The sequence below is a fragment of the Chaetodon auriga genome, chromosome 19 (genome assembly GCF_051107435.1).
Source record: "Chaetodon auriga isolate fChaAug3 chromosome 19, fChaAug3.hap1, whole genome shotgun sequence".
Lineage (NCBI taxonomy): Eukaryota > Metazoa > Chordata > Actinopteri > Chaetodontiformes > Chaetodontidae > Chaetodon > Chaetodon auriga.
Window position 1 is genome coordinate 4,457,677 of NC_135092.1, and position 14,838 is coordinate 4,472,514.

Sequence of the window (14,838 nt, forward strand, 5' to 3'; positions counted from 1 at the left end):
CGCTGTGCACCCACAGGTAATTTTCCCTCGACAAGCCTTCATTCATGGCTGGATGTGTGTGTGTGGGTGTGTGTGGGTGTGTGTCAGTGTGCATGCGTGCATGTGTGTGTGTGTGTGTGTGTGTGTGTGTGTGTGTGTGAATGCCCAGGGGCCCAGGTTGACAGGATCTAAAATAAGCAACTTTTTTTCTGTTTCCAAGCAGCCACCTGTGGACAGCACTGTGTGTGTGTGTGTGTGTGTGTGTGTGTGTGTGTGTGGGTGGGTGGGTGTGCAGCATGCGTGTGTGTATCAGCGTGTGTTTTCATTGGACATCTCACCGTGTGGTTTGTGTGTTTCAGTACATTCTCATGTGTTTTCTTGAGTGTTTGCATGTGCTGCTTTGCAGCTTTGTGTGTTGGTGCGTGTTCTCGTGTTTTGCCGCCCCTCCCTCTGGTTTCCCTTATTTGGAAAGGGTGGGTTACTGGTCATCCAGCCCTCCAGATGTTCTTACTAACTGAGCTGTTCCACTTGCAGATTCCAAACCAAAACCAGTGGTAGAAGAAACTTCCCAGAATACATCGCGGATGACACTGAAGAAAGCTGAAAACCAGGTTAATACAACCAAAGATTTGTACAAAGTCAGCATTTTTGAGTGCATATGACAAAGAAAAGAATTTGAATATCTCAGATTTGTTGTATAATTGTTTCTCTAATGATAGTTTGAGGTGTGTTTGACAAATGAAATGTCTTGGTCAGTCTAATTATCAAATAATTATGAGCTGTGAACTATTTTAATCACATGTGTTGGGTTCAACCTATGTATTCATCTGGTTACCTGAAATGACTGTATCTTTATAAAATGCATAAATAGAAAATGTAAAATAATAAGAAGAATATTTAAAATTCACCTTTTGGCTGAGTTTTCTCTACAAAAACATTTTGTCGTCGAGAAAACAAGCCTTATATAGACTACAAATGTGGTAGTGCGGTGTGCCCTGGGTTGTCCTCACCCGCTCTATCCCCTCTCTCACCCCTCTCTCCCATCTCCCATCTCCCTCTGTGTTGACGTCAGTATCGGTGGTGAACCAGACCACAGTGGCTGCCCGCAGAGCCCTTTGATCCCACACTCCACTCTGTTAGAGCTCTCATATGGACTTCACATCACACATGCACACAGACACACGTGCACACACTAACACACACACACACACGGTCTGTAACCTGTAATTAGGCTGTGGTTTAATAAAGTTTTATTTGACAGACTGAATGAACTAAGCTGTCAGGTGGACAAAAGCTTTACATACAAAATACAAGATCATATTGTGATACTGTTGTACTGTACGATAGATTCACATTATTATTTTACAGAAATACAACAGTCTTTTGAGAAACATCATCATATTGTAGAATTATCATACCACTGTACTGACCCACATGATGACACTATGGAGCAACATCATCATACTTCAGAATTATATCATTGTTCATTCATTCATTCAAGCGTTATTTATAGTAGTAAATAGTGTGTGCTACAAAATATCTGAAGTGTATGCAGCACAAAAATTAAAAGCAGGTTCTCCAAATTTGGTGTTTGCATGCAGGACTTGGACCATTAGCCAATGACTTCAATGCGTCAAATAAGAATATGGGACCAGGTTAACAATGATGGTGATATATGACGACATGCTGCCATGATAAAAACCAATGCCTGTCATATCTTATTATTAAGAGGTGCGTGTTTCATACAAGATGCAATGATGAGTAGAATAACTGTCACCAGTAATGAAACGGAGGGCAGGGCGATAAAATGAATCTAGGGGTGCAAGAGTGCAGGCAGGGGCGTGTTTAGAGGTAACGTGACCATTTTGTTGAAGCTTGCTGACAAGCGTGTCAATGTGAGAATTGAATGTATGTTTTTGATCGAGCCAGATACCAATTGATACTACTTACTGAGTAAGTGTGCCATAGAATTACGTTATTATACAAGATAATAACATAATTATACTTCAGAACAACACCTCACCATGGACTACATTATGATGTTGCGGTATGACATTGTCGTAGAACATCTTGATCCAACAGAATTAGACTATTATAAAATAAAACCATTATAGCACAGAACTAGATTATCACATGACAACCACATTATCATATCAGTGAACTACATTATCATATCATAAATTAAATCAATAGCTGTTCTTGAACCATTTGGAGGACATGCATGGTTTTGGTCTCTTTTGAAAGGTAACACTCTTAACTTTTATCCCCAACAGAATCACTGTAAGTGCTGCTGGCATTGACTAATAGAGACTTGAACATACTGAAGTAGAATTTTTTGTAAACAGATACTTGCTTGTGATTATATCTGGAACTTATTAGCTGGAAAACACAATCGGACCACAGCATGTCACAGTATATTGTTTCTTACCTGCTGCCAACAGTAGTTTTTCACACGCAGGCACGCCTACCTGCCTGCTCACCTGATCACACACCTGAGGCTCATAACAATCAGTGCAGTATTTAAGCTGCTCTGCCACACTCACTCTTAGCCACACTGTCATTGTTTCCATGCAAGACTCTCCAGCAATTTCATATGGACTGATCTCCGGTTGCTGAACCAGCCTGTTTCGGACTACGCCTGTTCTCCAGTTCCCCGGTAAATATCTTAGCCTTTTGTCCCTGACCATGAGTCTGAATCCTACAACTTTCTTGTTAGCGGTTGGGCCCACGGACAGAAATGCTACAATGGTACCGGGAACAATGGCAGCAGGCAAGATTATTATAGCATTATAACTTTTAAATTGTAATTTGAACCAAATTGTCATACGATAGAACTACATCATCATTCAACAGATTTAGAGAAAGAGAGAGCGCCCACGCTAGGCAGCTACCAGGCTACCATAGTTCACTTTCAACAGCAAGCACAGATGTAAAGCTAGCAACAGGTCATTACAGGCTTCCATTGCTAGCAGTAACGTAGGCTGCCCATTATGTCTTATAGTGTTATTGCTATTATTTCTATTCTCATTTTTCTAACAATATTGACAAAGACAAAGTGTCTATGATGATGGAGATGTGAGCAGTTCCAATAAATGTCTTAAGTTTAATGTTAAGAGCTGTGAAGTGTTTTGTTTCTGCTCAATCGCCTAATAATACTAATTACTACTACTAATGACGACTAATTATATTAATTATATATTCCTTGTAAAGAACTGTTTTTTATGTTCACGTTTAATTCCTCAGTGATTAAGATATGTACGTACTTTGAATTAAGATAAGGTGCAAGAGGGCATTAAAAAAAAAAAACTCAAAATAGAGCTGCTTTATCAAAAAAACTATACAAACTATACAAAAAATTACTAGAAACACCCCTGGAGTCCTATATGATACAATACAAAGACAGTAGAGGTGATTTCTAAATACCTGCAAGAGGGTTTCATCTTTCAAACCTCTGTGGATGACAACAACACATTTGTAAATGGCAGAAACATACAGAACAATTCACAGCCAGAATCTGGTGGGGAGGAATCTGTTTATTTGTGTAAAAGGCGTTATCATCTTATTAGAGTCTGATAAACAGTTTTCCACTCAGGTGAGCCGTGTGGACGAGTTCTCTGCAACTTCACAACAACACGATAATCAAGGGGAAATAAATAATTCCCCAGTAGAGATCAAATTATCGGCTCACCTCGCAGCTTTTTATTCTGCTCAGTCTTCAGATTTCCAGGCACTCGTTCTATTTCTCCCTTTCTTCTCCTCTTGTTGAATTGTACCCTCTCCTTTTCTCACCCCCCACCCTGATCAGAGGTGAAAATTTACCCAAAGGGAGTCTCTCTTTCCTTCCCTCGCTCCTTCTCGTGTCTTCGCACCTTCCTCATCAGTTCTGCCAAGTTTCCCCAAAGGTGTGCTGCAGCTTGCTGACTCGCTGCATGAAATGATAACAAGCTTAGAAAATTTCATCGCCTGTTCAAACTGTTTATTAATTTGGAAGCTAACTGGCTTTGTTTACGGAAATTCAGACTCACATGTTGTATTTATTGTTGTGTTTATTGTATTTATTGCAGCTCTTTTTCTTTTTTTTTTTTCATACTTTATAGTGTTTTTTGCAGCAGTGTAATTAAATCCAAAGTTAAAATATCTGCAAAGGCAAACTTTTGTAAGACTTTGTTGTCTGAAATTCTAAAGGTTTTTCCACTTTCAACTTAGCTAATAGCCTGAAAGTTTGGACAAATTCAAGTTCAAATGACATGTGTCTTTTCTTTCTTTTGCTAAAAAAAAGCTGTCATGGTGAGAGTCTCACTTTCACAGCTTTTGTCTTCTTTTGCGGCGCATCCTCTCATGCTGCTGTTGTTACATTGTCTGTTATCCTGAATGTAATTAATAAGTCAGTGGGAGCTCATGAGCATCCAAAGTAAAGACGTGTTTCAACATTTTAATTGAATTAACTCTAATTGAAGTGACATGGACAAGAAGAGAAAAAATGAGGAACAAGGGAGGGAGGATGCTGCTGAAGCTATGGAGCATCATGCCCAACATCTCTCACTACCTTCATGCTTCTCTGGATGAACACTGGAGCACCGTAAGCTGCAAACTGCTAGCACCAGGTGCACTGCTGAATGCCACAGGAGATCCATCCAATGGCTATCAGTCTGTACAACTATATAAAGCAAGTTTTATCACCATTTGCAGTTACTACATACCTCAGACTGATATCGCCGATGTTAAGTCCTACTCTTGTTTTCATCTTGTAATGCACCCCTGAATACACTTAATACTTTTTTGTATTCATACTTCATATGTGTAACATTACAACACTGATGCACCTGTGTGCAGGGTGTGAACTACAGGGGAGCCAGGGGGAGCTTGGCTCCTCTTAATGAGACATGAGCTCCCCTGAAAACATGATTTGCGAAATTTTGGAGGGTCTCTGAAATATTGTCGACCTGCTATTTTTGCCATGCATTTCTATCTTTCTGTGTCGTCATTGTCATTGATCATGCGTTTAATTAGGCTATTATTGATGTATGATTCATGCATGAGGTTGATTCACTCTAATAAAGATACTGGCATGCATGCTATTCTTGCAATGACCATCGAAGCATGGCAGCACAACATTTCAGTCATGTTAACAGGTAAACTGAAAGATCAGAAGAAAAAAAAACGTTGTTAGTCCCACTCAGGCTGGTTTGTTGATACGTGACCCTCACATTGATGGATTTGTACAGAGAAGTGATTGTGCTCATCTGCAGTAACTTTAACTGTTGTTGATGAGGACTCGATGCCTTGTAGGCACCCTGGTGTTGTCTGCTTTTGATTTGATGCTCATTATAGGCAGTTTGACCTATTCGTGTCTTATTGGTGCCGATAAAGTAGAATATAGTACATCACTGCAGAGTAAGTTATACTGTGCTCTGCTTTAGTTGGCCATATTGTATTAACCTGTGATGTTTGGTTTTCATGTTATGGAGGTTTGACGTGGTTATTAATTGATTATTATATATCAGATGCAGAATCACAGTAAGCCCCCCCCCCCCCCCCATAGTACATAGTTATAGTACATACTTAACCATAGTTTATTTGCTTTAACCAGCACCTGCCAAGAGCCCTGACATTAAAGGGGTATGGAATAAGTGGAAAAAGGCTTTGTGGCTCTTGAGTGTGCTGTGTCATAATTTGCCTCAAGTGATGTCACTTGAGTCAATGTCAGTTGGGGCTGAAGACAAGTTTGAACGTGAAACAAATCTAGAAGTGTGGACTTTGAAAGAAGTGATCTCACCAAACCTCTGCAGCCTGCTCCTCATGCTTGAGGCTTGCAGCTAAAATCTGCATTAGCTGCAACAAGCGAAACACCTGAATATCTGACCAAACTGTCGGTGGTTGAGTTGCACTGTGGGTAAGCACCAGGATTTGAGGAGGAAGAAGAATGTCCGGAATAAGAAGGCATATCTCCAATGATGATCTCCTGCTGTGTTAATTTTCATCATTTTATAAACTGACTTCAACAATTTTAACCATTAAGTATTGTCATGCACAGATATTGTAGAAAGTGATGAAATTGAAAGCATCAAAGTAAGAAGATGTCATTGATGAATACAATCCAGTTGGTTTAGAAAAAAAGATCTAATATCTGAGTTCTTGTGTTACGTTTGTATATTTTATTATAAATATTTCTTTTTATTTCCTCTGGGCTCTACCTTATCTTAGCCTATCTATGAGAAGGAGAAATAAAATGAAGAGAGTAGGAGTTGGGTGACATTAGGCGGAGCAGGATAAGGAAGTGTGAGGAAGAAGAGAAAGAAAAAGCAAATGAGAGGATGATGGGAAAGCACAGGGGAAGGAAGAGGCATCAGTAGGAAAAGACGATCAGAGGAGGAAAAGGAGGAGAAGCAATGACAGGCTTCAGAAGAGGATACCAGGATAGAAAAAGAAGAAGAGAAGAGGGAAGGGAAGGGGACAGAAGTTCAAGGATCAGGAGGGAAGAGATGGAAAAGAAGACTAACACTGAGAGAAGAATGAGGAAGAAAAAAATGTGGAAAAGATTTAAGAAAGAAATCACCTGTAAAGTGTTTTTCCTGCAGCACAGAACAGAGCTCAGTGTATTGACACCTACTCCCACCTCCTCGCTCCCTCTCTCACCGACAGAACGAGCTCTGTGAATACACGCCTCAAAATAAGTCTTAATTGACTGCGTGGACTTTTAATTACACTGCTTTGTTCTCTACTAAAAGGCGAAATGTGAGAGGAAGCACATGTCTCTGCACATGAAAAGGTCTGTGTGTATGTGTGTGCGTGTGTGTGTGTGTGTGTGTGTGTGTGTGTGCGTGTCATGCTCATTACCTGTTTCCTAATTCAGAATCCCTGTTTGGTTTAAAATTTAGCAAAGTCACTAATAGAAGATCCTGATGGAAATGAGTCCCTGATCAAGAACATCACTGTACAATGTGCTTATTTTGGGTTCCAGTCCCACTGATAGCTTTATCCTTAATTTGGCTCTGATTTTATAATCTCTAATTCCTGTCTAATTTAAGGTTTTTCATGGAAATTCTGTGTTACTCTTGAAGCTCTGTCTGTCCTTTCTAAAAGTAATAATAACATTGTACTGACAAATGTTCTTGCTTGCTTGCTTGATGATGATGATGCCTAGGGCCTACCTCATGCCAGCCTGGCCGTGATTTTATGCATTTCTTACCTTTGAATTTGTAAATTCACACTTTTTTAATTATTTATCAATACATGTTTATCATATCTAATGTTTATGATATTGTAGGATGGTGAAAAACATCTCTGCTGGCTCAGCCGTATCCTTGGGCTGAAGCAGGTTGAGGAAATCTGTATTCCATTAACTGGTTTAGCTTCAGACCCAGCCCTCCACTCACCCTGTTTTTTGGTGCACTGATGCTCACAACCTGCTGCACAGCCACATCTGGTTGTTCAAAGGCACCAATGTGTGTGTGTGTGTGTGTGTGTGTGTGTGTGTATGTGTGTGTGTGTGTGCGTTAAGGTATTTTCCCAGCAGCTGCCTGCAATCTTATGCTTTGGTGTCTCTCTCTCACACACATACTTGTACAAACACACATTATTAAAACCATTAGTTGCTGTGAAACAAGGCTTTTCTTCTGCCTTGGAGCATCGTGCATGTGTGTGTGTGTGTGTGTGTTTCTGTTCAGACCAGCAGAAAGGAATGCACATGTTAACCTATAAAAGTTAAAGGTTAATGAGAAGCAGGCATTGAAGTTGTGTACTTGCTGTACATTTTTAAATAGTAAAGCAAGTTGTTATTAAAAGTAAGCTTTACAAAATAGGTTAAGCCGAACACTAAATCCACTCTCAGAGTGAATAAATTATGACCTACCTACAGTTGCTTTTTAGATATGCTAGCAGCGTGGCTCTATGTATGGCAGCTTGGTGTGGCAGCCGGTCCACCACTGTCAACAATGATTGGAATGACTGCCGTGAAATTTTGTGCATACTAACTGTGGTGACCCCCTGATTTTTCCATTAGCGCTAAAATCAAGTCAGAATGTCAATTTATCCATTTGGTGTGCGACCAAATACCTGCAAAACTAATAGCTAGACTAAGATAATGAACACAGTACCTTCTAAAACTTCTGCATGTTAGCATGCTGACATTAGCATGTACCTCAAAGCAACACTGTGTCTAAATACAGCCTGACAGAGCTGCTAGCATGGCTGTCGTCTTTATACTACCAACTGATTCTAGTCACCTTTCTCCAGAGGACATTCAGTCTTCAAACTCATTAACAAATCTGTGAAAATCTGTGGTGGTGTGGAATCACACCCATATTTAAACATATAAAAACTGACATTTTCTCTGATCGTCGTGTAGAGTTGTGCTTAATTTTATTTTATTTTTTTCCCCTGTCTGCTGCTGTCGGTAGAAATCCAAATCATCTCTGAATTAACGTCAGATAGAATTCATAGAACCTTAGTGAGTAACTCCTTGTATTTGATTGCAATTTGAAAAGAACGAGCGTGTGACCAACAGAAACAGATTGAGGATTTGGTCAGCTCTGAGGTGTGAATCAGTGGCGTTCTTGTGACTGACTGTGTTAGGGGACAGTTCCACATCCTGCAGACACAGAGCAACGGCATCCCATTTGGAAGTCATGTTTGTGTCTCCCTGATCAACGTAAGCCCAGAATTCACTGTCCTTTTAGCACGGATTTGGTCTCATCTCAAAGATTCTACCTTGTTAGCTGCCAGATGTTTCACTTTCTTCACCTGGTAGTGGCTAACTTCGTCTGTTTGGTGCTGGGCAGGCTGTGTACAGTGGATTTGCTGCTGCCTTCTTCTTCTGGAAACAGGGTTGATTAGCATTGAGGCTGAACCAGTAAATATGCTGTGAAACTGAAGCTCCGTAGAGTAGGATAGCTGGTGATAACCGGCTTGTTCATCTACTTATCATCTGTCTTTATGTCTAATTTGCGGTATATTAGCATGATTGATGATCTTGATATGACAATATTTTTCTACTGTATCCAACTATACAATATATTACTATTGTCATGACATAATGACACCACAGTTTTAGATTTAAGCCATGACACACACCACAAAAATAATGGAAGAGGGACTGAGTCTCTGGCAGTTTCTTCTGAGTTTCCACGTTTTTGTGACAAATTAATCTGCACCATACATCTTGTTAAGTAGAGCGGAGAAAAGGCAGCTGTACAAAGTGCCTTTTTTTCTTCTCATAGCAGGAGGTGAAAATGTTTTGCTTTTATGTCACAGTACTCAGGTGTGGCCTTGTGTAAAAACATCACACTGTCCTTATCTATAAGACATTACAGTTTCCACCTGTGACGTGAACTATCACTGTTTTCCTGCTGCTGAGACAGCACACGCTTTCTGGAAATGTGTTGCATAATGAATGAATGTTGTGTCTGCGTGCATGTGTGTGTGTGTGTGTGTGTGTGTGTGTGTGCAGCATGCGGACTGGAAGACAGAACGTTCTGCAAGAGGACAGACCAACTGCGGCTGATTCCACAGGTGTCAGAGAATGTGTGTGTGTGTGATAGTGACATGCTTGGATGTGACAAAAACAGAAAAAATGTGTGTGTGTGTGTGTGTGTGTGTGTGTGTGTGTGTGTACTTCTGTCAGAAGGTCAGTGGTGTGTTTTTTATGAAGAAAGATAATTGGTGAAGTTCAGTTTCACCTTGAACCAGGGCGAAGGGGTTCAATGTGTGTGTGTGTGTGTGTGTGTGTGTGTGTGTGTGTGTGTGTGCGCGCGCTCTTGTTGTACCTCCTGTCCTTGTGAGGACCAATTAGAGTTTTACACCTTGAGAGTGAGGACACTTTGGCTGGGACTCACTTCATCAGAGAGCTGTTTGATTCTTAAAGGGTCAGTTCACCCAAAATTAAAAACATATCATATATTGTTCAGGCTTTGAGATCCGCTTCCACTCCAGTACAATGCAGGTGAACTGAATTGAGTTTGTGCTGCTCACATTTAGAAGGTTGAAATGAGGAGGAGAAATGAGTCCTTCCAGGAACACTGTCCTTAGATAATCCAGACTTCACTGGGAACAGTTTTCATTTAGATGATTTCTTGAATATAGATTTCTATCAGTTTGCTAATTTGGGTAAACTAACCCCTTGAAGGCCACATGAGATTTTATAATTACTTACCTAATGTTATGTAATTCCTGTTTAAACAAGATGTTGGAGTGTGGAAATCAGACAATGAGGGATCAGACGATTGAGAGTGCTGTATGTATGTATGTATGTATGTGTGTATGTATGTATGTATGTTGTAAAGACTTTTGACTTGACTTGAGTTCTCACACAAGAGCATAATGAAGTCACCATCACTCATTTCATGTGGCTCTTTAAGACTCAGTTTTGAAGTTAGAGAACTACTTTTACTGTAACTAGGAGGTCATGTGTGCATGCAAGATGCAGTTAAACACATGAAGGGTTGGGGCAGTGAAGTAAGGCCAGAATCTTACAGGTAAAGCTGGTGAAACTCTTCCACCAGAGAGGGCAGTGAAGTAAAGTTGGTCTTTACCGTTATAATTCAGTGTGGATTAAGGTTAAAGTCCGGAGCTGCTTTTAAGAAAAGAAAGGAAAGAAAGGGAACAAATGCAGGGAAAGAGTGGATCTGTGGATCGACACTTCTTTTAATGAACATTGAGAGACTACCACACTGCAGATCTACACAGAGTGCAGAAACAGAGCCACACTGATTATTATGAAGAGTCTCAATGTAATTAATGAGAATTATTTCGGTGTGGGAACTAACGGTCAGAAAAAAGGATCAACAGGAGATTATGCTGCAATCTGTTCAATGAGAACGCACACATATATACATACGCACGCACACACACACGCACACACACATTTATTCTGATTGGATTTTGGAAGCTAAGCTTTCCAGCAATAGCTGACCTTTTGTTTAAATATCAACACACAGAAGGTGCTCAGGCGCACAGTTGCCAAAAATCTAAGTCCGTTCATTAAGACGTATGTTCAGTAAGACTGATGAGTGAAAATAATGAAGAAATATTCCCCCTGAAAGCCCGATGGTGGATGGTGTAATCTAACCCAAACTAAACTGTACTAATGCAGATGGATAGGTGGATAGACAGACAGTATTTAAGTCACTGATTAACTGATTTACTCACTTGTGTAGATTTACTTCTGCCCTGCTATCGTCTGATGCAGTTCCATTGGAATTCATTGATTTTGTCTCAAAATTTGGTCATTTTAAATGCTGATGTGACCAGGCCCCAACGTTTAAAGCTGTGATCCACACATTTACACTGACGACCAGTGTGCTTTCACAGGATGTAATGAGCATCACCCGAAAGCTTGTAGTTCAAAACACTGAGTACAACTAAAGAACTCAGTGTGTGCCTGTGTGCGCGTGTGTGCCCGTATGTGTGTGTTTGTGTGTGTCGTGGCTCTAACAAACGCACTTCTTGTATCAACTGAGCAGTCGAGCCCGAGCTTTGCATCTGAAGTGGTTCTGTTCTTTTTATACAGCATCTGAGCACACCACAGCTCTACAAACACACACACACACACACACACACACACACACACACACACACACACACACACACACCACAAAGAGCAGACCTCAGCGGCAACCATGGCTGGGTTGCATGTGGTGCCAAAATGAAGCAGCCTCTCTTCATCTATCTATGAGTGTGTGATGAGTGTGTGTGTGTGTGTGTGTGTGTGTGTGTGTGTTGATTTGAGTTTGGGAGAAAGCAACAAATCCCTGGTTTAGGCCACTGCCGTTCCCCATCTGCCTCTCTTACCCCTCTCTCTCTTCTTTTTCTCTATTTTTACTTTTCCTGCCCTCCCTCTCTCTCCCTCTCTCTCTCTCCCTCTCTCTCTCCCTCTCTCTCTCTCTCTCTCTCTCTCTGTAGGTCATTCTTTCCCTCGCTCTCTCTCTCTCCCAGAATATCTCTCAACTTTCCACTCTCTCTCCCCTTTCTGTTTGCTGACTCTGCACCTCTGCCTTCCTTTTAAACCTCTCAACACACACACTCACACACACATGCATGCACACACACACACACACACACACACACAGGGACACACGCACACACACTCCTCTCAACATTGCACTTAAGCACAATAGTTATATTCAAATGTGCTCCCACATGGCTGCTGTGGGTCGTCCGTGTCCAGTCAGCAGAAGTTGGAGTCGAACACCGAAACCTACATTTGAGTTTAATAAATCAAAAGAAGGTAAAAATAATCAACTGTTATTTTTGTGAAAGATCATTTTTGGACAGGAAGGGTAATATTTTCAGAATAATACGGCAAAGCAGAATGCTTTTCACACATGACATTAATCATTAGGATTTAGGTGATGATGAATGTCACCGAGCAGGAACCAGTGACCGTGATGATGATGATGATGATGATGATGAGGAGTGATAACGATGATGATGATGATGATGATGATGATGATGATAATGTCATCAAGTACTAGTGTGATGACACCGATGATGATGATATTGACAAAGACATATGTAGTTTAACACTGATGAGCCTGATGATGATGAAGCTTGAGAGGATGATGATGGTGAGGTTAACAATGATGAGACTGATGGTGATGATGGTTATGTAGCTGGTGAGGATGTTGACGATGATGATGAAGCTAGTGATGATGATGATGGTAAAGAGGATGATGATGGGTGAAGATGTGAGGTTAATGTTGATGAGACGATGATGATGATGATGATGATGAGGTTAATAATAATGAGACTGATGATGAGGCTGGTGAGGATGATAATTGATGAAAATGATGAGGTTACCAATGATGCGACTGATGATGAAGCTGGTGAGGATGATGATGATGATGATGATGAATCTAGTGATGATGATGATGATGATGATGATGGTAATAAGGATGATGATGGGTGAGGATGTGAGGTTAACTATGAGACTGATGATGATGATGAAACCAGCCAGGATGACAACGATGATGATAATAGAAGGACGGGGTGAGGTTAATGATGATGAGACTGATGACGAAGCTGCTCAGGACTAAAATGATTATGAACAAGAAGAAGAAGAAGAAGATGAAATTGGTGATGATGCTGATGATGAAATTAGAAATGACACTGAAGATGATGATGATGAAGCTTCTGAGGATTAAAATGTGATGAAAATGATAAAGAGGATGAAGAAGCTAGTGATGATCACGCTGGATAGAGATGATGAGCTTAATAATGATGGGACTGATGATGATGAAGCTGCTGCTGCTGCTGATGATGATGATGAAGCTGGTGAGGACTGAGATGACGATGAAGATGATGATGGTGAATAAGCTAGTGATGATGATGCTGATGGTGGTGATGGATGGAGATGGTGGGGATAACAGTGATGATGTGATGACTGAAGGGTTTCAGGGTCCTGCTGATGCTCATGTCGGCTTCACTCGTCTGTCTGGAAACTGTCACCATGTCTCCAGATCTCAGAGGTCTTTGTTATCATTACTGATACAACCGATGGGCAATAGCAGGCAAACAGCACTAAAGAACCCTTTAATCCTTTAATCCATCTCCCAACTTTTCCAGCCGAGCCAAATGTAAGAACATTTCTTGGGTCATTTACAGACATAGAGGAAGGTTTATGGGCAAATTCAACGCACACATAAACACCAGTAAATAAAACTGCACTTACTGAGAAAACAACTTTTACTTTGTAAACCGAAGGAAGTGGCCTGAGCTTGACCCCAGCTGCCTCCCTCAAGCCCTCTTTCTCGTTTTTCCCTCTCTCTCACTCTCACGCTCACACACACACATACTGTACACACACGCACTCATACGCACACATACATACACACTGGAGACACCTGTGTAAACCATGGCGCCTCCTTATCCCAAAGAAACACCCCGGCCAGGGATAACACCACACACACACACACACACACACACACACACACACACACACACACTCATCACACACATACTGCCTTCTAGAAACATCCACCCTCACACTCTCTGACACAGACTCACACCAACCAAGAACTCTACGGTGAGATCTGACACCTGCTGATCTTTCCCCACTGAAAAGACCCTCAGTTACTCTTCGGGTCTTTAACTGTTAATAATGTCACTTCTACCTAAGAGCAGGTGTTGCCGCTCAGCCACATTCCAGTCAGGTGTGGAAGCTGGAAATCTGTAGCTCATTACTGAAACTTCTATCTGAACTGCATGAGTCGAACCCGAGTCCTCTGACCAAAGTGAATTACCGTTAGCCGTGTAGCAAGATTATTTTCGATTGTGCCGAGGCCAGCATTGGAGAGCAATTCCATTTTTCAGGGTAATGATGACAACAGTCGTGCACAGCAGAGGGAAATAACTGTAGCAGCAACAGAAGCAGATCTGGATTAAAAGGATGCAGAAATCTATCTTTAGAAATGTTTTGGAAAAAGTCAAGGGGCCCCTGGAATGCAAGGCAGGTGGACAGAAACGTCATTTCAGAAAGACGTAATGCTGTTATTATTTCTGTATTTTGGAGATTATTTTGCACTTTTTATATATCTTCATCTTTTTGCCATCTATTCTATGGTCTAAAGGCTTCTGTGGGGGGGGGGGTGGCCTGAGGAAGACCAGACTCTGCTTCCCACAGACCAGCTATTAACGTCCATTAATGGAAGGACAATCTTTTTACCCGACCCTTAACCATGCTGTAATTTCCATGCAGAGATGATACAGAGAGAAAGAATCTGATCATCAGCTTTTGTACACCAGCTGAAAAGGATTGAACCGAGGAGGAAAATGCCACATAGTTCATTGAAACCAGGGGTGGGCAATTCATTTTTACAAGGGGCCGCATGAGAAACCTGAGCTGTGTTGGAGGGCCGAACCAAC